The sequence below is a fragment of the Canis lupus genome, chromosome 29 (genome assembly GCF_011100685.1).
Source record: "Canis lupus familiaris isolate Mischka breed German Shepherd chromosome 29, alternate assembly UU_Cfam_GSD_1.0, whole genome shotgun sequence".
NCBI lineage: Eukaryota > Metazoa > Chordata > Mammalia > Carnivora > Canidae > Canis > Canis lupus.
Window position 1 is genome coordinate 19,578,270 of NC_049250.1, and position 4,828 is coordinate 19,583,097.

Here is a 4,828-nt window from a genome sequence, read left to right on the forward strand (position 1 = left end):
TTTCTCATGCAAAGATTAATTCTGGTCACAAATATAATCTGTCACGTCCTATAATTTTCCATAACGGGATGTGAATTTTTAACTTTTGCGAGATGAATGATGCAAATAAGCACACCAGAAAGAATGTATAAAACTGGGTGCCGCCGGCAAGTGGCCCCACGATGCCCCTTACGTGTCCTATTCTGGCAGCAATCTGCCGGAAAGCAGCCTCTAGAACGTGCAGAGGGTCAGGGTTTTGTCAGGAAGAGCTGCACAGCTGCTCCTGATCCGGCTCCAAGAGCTGACTCTGCTGCCAGAGGCCAAGAGCTTCCTTTAATTGCCTCTCTCCTGCCCCCATTCATTAACATATGTCCCTCCACATGACAGAGGGAAAAAAAACAGTCTCTTTGGAAATGGGCCATTCCACTCAGAAGGACAGCCTTTAGAATCCTGCCTGGATAACACTTTTTATGTGATAGTGAGCAACAATATGGCTGGCTAGCACCTTTTCATTCACAGCACCACTGACATATGTCTATATGGGAAAAAAAAAAGATATTCTCAGATGAAGTGGCTCTTTTGATGGGAGATCTAAAGCAAGATGAGAAGGGGGCAGGGGACACATATTCAGGAGGCGCAAAAGAGGCATTTCTTCATTTACCTGAGTGACCTTAGGAGACCCTCATCCAAAAACTAAAAAAGCAAAAAAGCTCTGGGTGGGCCTTGGACAGTTCTACATAGAAAGCCATAGCTACGGAGTGGAGGGAGCTGACACCTCCCGTTGTCCTAAGAGTTAACAAGGACAGAAGCCACCACTTGGTCTCTGAGTCCAGCTGAATATGAGAGTTTAAGAACCAGGTTTCAGATCAATTTGCAAATGGCCAGATATAATGTATTGGCACTTAGAGCCAAGAAACACATTCCTTTTATAGAATGCATTTATGTTCCAGAAAGACACTAAGCACATCAGTTTCAAATTACCAAGGAGCTCCTGCTTCTCAGGATTCAACGTTATCATTTTTAAACTGATTTCTGTCTTTTTAAAGACAGGCTGTACATTTATTTGAAAAAGTAAATGATTAACGGGGATGTTTGCCAGACAATGCAAATGTACTTAATGCCATTGAACTCCATACAGCGGGAAAGGGTTAAGAGGTCAGTTTTATGTTACCACAATTTTTAAAGATTTGCACTCAGAAGAAAAAGTAAATAGAGACATATTTGAAAATCTCAACTCTAAAAAGAGGAAAAGAAAGTTTCACCTTTAATGATACAGTAAGGAGACACAATGATACCACCAACAGCGTTTTTTTTCAACAGTGGTTTTCATATATTTCAATATTAAAATTGAACAAAAGAGCAAAGAGTTCATAAAACTAATGTGAAATATTTTGTTTTCATGCATAATGTTTACATGAGAACCTACAAATTTTAGTAGCACAAAGTAGAAGCATTTTTTACTGGATGTGGGACTAAAATATTGAATAAATCTAAAGGTCTTTTAATCAAAGACCAAATCAAAAATCAAATCTCTTAGAATCCTGGTGATTTTAGTTATCTAAAATGATAGGAAACACTGTGTTTCAATTAAATTCTGAATCATTTTGCAAAAATCCCTTTAAAAGTTATCAGATTTAAAATAAATAAATAAATAAATAAATAAATAAATAAATAAATAAATAAATAAATGTTATCAGATTTGTTTGGTATCACCAATGAAACAAAACATGGTCTAGAAACAAATCCAGGGCAGCCCAGGGCGGGGGCGGGGGGTGGGTGGGTGGTCAGTAGTTTAGCAGCCTAGGGTGTGACCCTGGGGAGCCAGGATGAGTCCCACATGGGGCTCCCTGCGAGGAACCTGCTTCTCCCTCTGCCTCTGTCTCTGCCTCTCTTTCTCTCTGTATCTCTCATGAATAAATAAATAAATAAAATATTTTTTAAAAAATCTCAGAAACAAATCTAAATTTAGTATACAATATAGGTGGATTTCAAACAAACAAGGAAAAGATAGATTAATAAATAATATTGTGTCAACTGAGTAGCCATGTGAAAAATAAAAATGAGAAAAAAGAGACCCCTACCTTATTAACACACCAAAATGAATGCTAACTGAATCAAAGATTTCAGTGTAAACACACACACACACACAAGTATGAGAAGAAAACACGAGGAATTTTTTAAATAATCTCAAAGTTGAACAAGCTTTAGTAGGATGTAACATACAAAACCCATAAAAGAATATAACAATGTAATTAAAAAATAAAATATGAGGAAAATATTTATTTGCAACAAACATCACAGGACAATAAACAATAATTCATTTATATATAAACAATATCTAAAATCAATAAGAAAAAGACCAATCACCAAAATAGGTAAAAGAGTAGAGCTCCCACATAGCTCATTCCAAGAAGAATGCAACTTATTTTTTTAAGAGCATGCAACTCTTGATCTCGGGGTTGTTTGGGCCTCCTGTTGAATGTAAAGACTGCTTAGAAATAAAAATCTTTAAAAAAAATAGGTATGAGGGTAAGCAGATCATACAAAAGAAGTAAAAATGTCTTTTATACATATTTTTAAATGTTTAGTTTGCTTATAATAAACAAAACTATAATGAGATAGCATGATCAGTTTCATATTAGCAAGTATCAATAATCTGATGACACACTGTTGGTGAGAAAATGAGCCAACTAGCACTTGCATATATTGTTGGTAGAAAAATTTATACAATTTTTAGGAGGAGCTATTTGGAAATGTATATGAAAAATGTTTAATGTATAGTCTGTTGAGCCTAACAAATTCCATATTTATAAATTTATCCTATAGTTATGCTCACATTTATAACAAATGCTGTTTGTACAAGAATTTTCACTGGAACCAACAAAATGTCTGGCTGAAGAACTGCTTGGGTAAATGGAATATTATGTAACTATTGAAAGGAATTACATGGTTCTATATGCAATATATCCAATATATATAATGCAAAAAGCAAGGTGCAGAACAGTATATATATGCCACCACTCTGTGTGTGTGTGTGCAGTAACCTTTAAAAAGATACACACACATACATACGCACATACACAAGCTTCACTGTGCTGTAGAATTCTCTGAAATGATACACAAGAAACAGTGGTTGCTTCTGTGAAGAGGAAAGAAATAGCAAGGGAAATAAGAGAAAAACTTCCTTTTGAAGCATAAATACTTAAGATCTTTTGAATTTTGTACCATCATTACTCAGATGGAAGAAAAAAAAATTTTAAGAGACAAGGCAATCAATATAGATATCTTAGAAATGGTAGCAACTCTGATTAATTAGCTCTAAGTTTAAATGATTGAATTGACATTTTTAGAAAGAAACTGAAACACAATCCCCACCCCCAACAATTAGGATAAAAGCAAAGAAAACAGTTTCATTAGAAGTCATGAAAAAAAATTTTTTTAAGATTTATTTATTTTTATTGTAGAGAAGGGGAAGGGGCAAAGGGAGAGGGAGAAGGAGAGAAAGAGAATCTCAAGCAGACTCCATGCTGAGCATGGGGCTCAATCCCATGACCCTGAGATCACCATCTGAGCCAAAACCAAGAGTCAGACACTTAACCAACTGAGCTGCCCAGGCACTCTATGAAAAAAAATTTTTTTTTAATTTTTATTTATTTATGATAGTCACACACACACAGAGAGAGGCGGAGACATAGGCAGAGGGAGAAGCAGGCTCCATACACCGGGAGCCCGACGTGGGATTCGATCCCGGGTCTCCAGGATCGCGCCCTGCGCCAAAGGCAGGCACCAAACCGCTGCGCCACCCAGGGATCCCTGAAAAAAAAATTTTTAAGAGCAAAGACAAATGACTAGAATAATTTTTTTTTTTTTTGCCAGCTGTATAAAATACTTCAAGATTTAGAAAGTCTTTGAAGAAAAAAAATAAATTAAAAATAATTAAAAAAGAAAGTCTTTGAAGCAGGAGGACAAAGCAGTAATAATCCATATTTAGGAAATGAAAAAAAATTTAAGTATTTTCACATAGGTGGGTTTCATTTAGATTTGAAACACAGCTCTCGGGACGCCTGGGTATTTCAGTGGTTGAGCGTCAGCCTTCAGCTCAGGTCATGGTCCCCAGGTTTTGGGATCGGGTCCCACATCAAGCTCCCCACAAGGAGCCTGCTTCTCCTCTCTGCCTCTCTCTCTCTGTGTCTTTCATTAATAAATAAATAAAATCTTCTAAAAAATAAAACACAGCTCTCATGTTCTCCTCCCCATCACACCCTGAGCGGTCACCCTCATATGTATACGTACAAATTTATTCTAATCCTAGGCATGCATACTTATCAATAATCACAACGTATCTGGATAGGCAGGCAGTATAGAGAGTTGCTGACAACACTTTCAATTTGGCCATTAAGGATATTAGGTTTCCCTTATTGTTTACAGGAAATGTTACCTGCTAAGGCCAGCCTGAAGGCTCTAACCAAAGTATCATAAAGCTGGAGGCCAGACATCTGCCTTGTCTCCAAAGAAAGCAAGGGTGACCTATGCAGACCCCTGCCAAACGCTGCCGGGGCAGGCCTGCATCCCCTTCATCTCTCTGCCACAGAACGTAAGAGTGAGCAGGAGTGAGCATTAAAGACATGGGAAGGTATTTTGTCTTTGAGAAAGCAAAAGAGGGATGCCTGGGTGGCTCAGTGGTTGAGTGCCCGCCTTCGGCCCAAGGCATGATCCTGGAGTCCCGGGATGAGTCCTGCAACGGGCTCCCCGCACGAAGCCTGCTTCTCACTTCTCCCTTTGCCTGTGTCTCTGCATCAATTTCTGTGTCTCTCATAAATAAATATATAAAATTTTTAAAAAAGAGTAT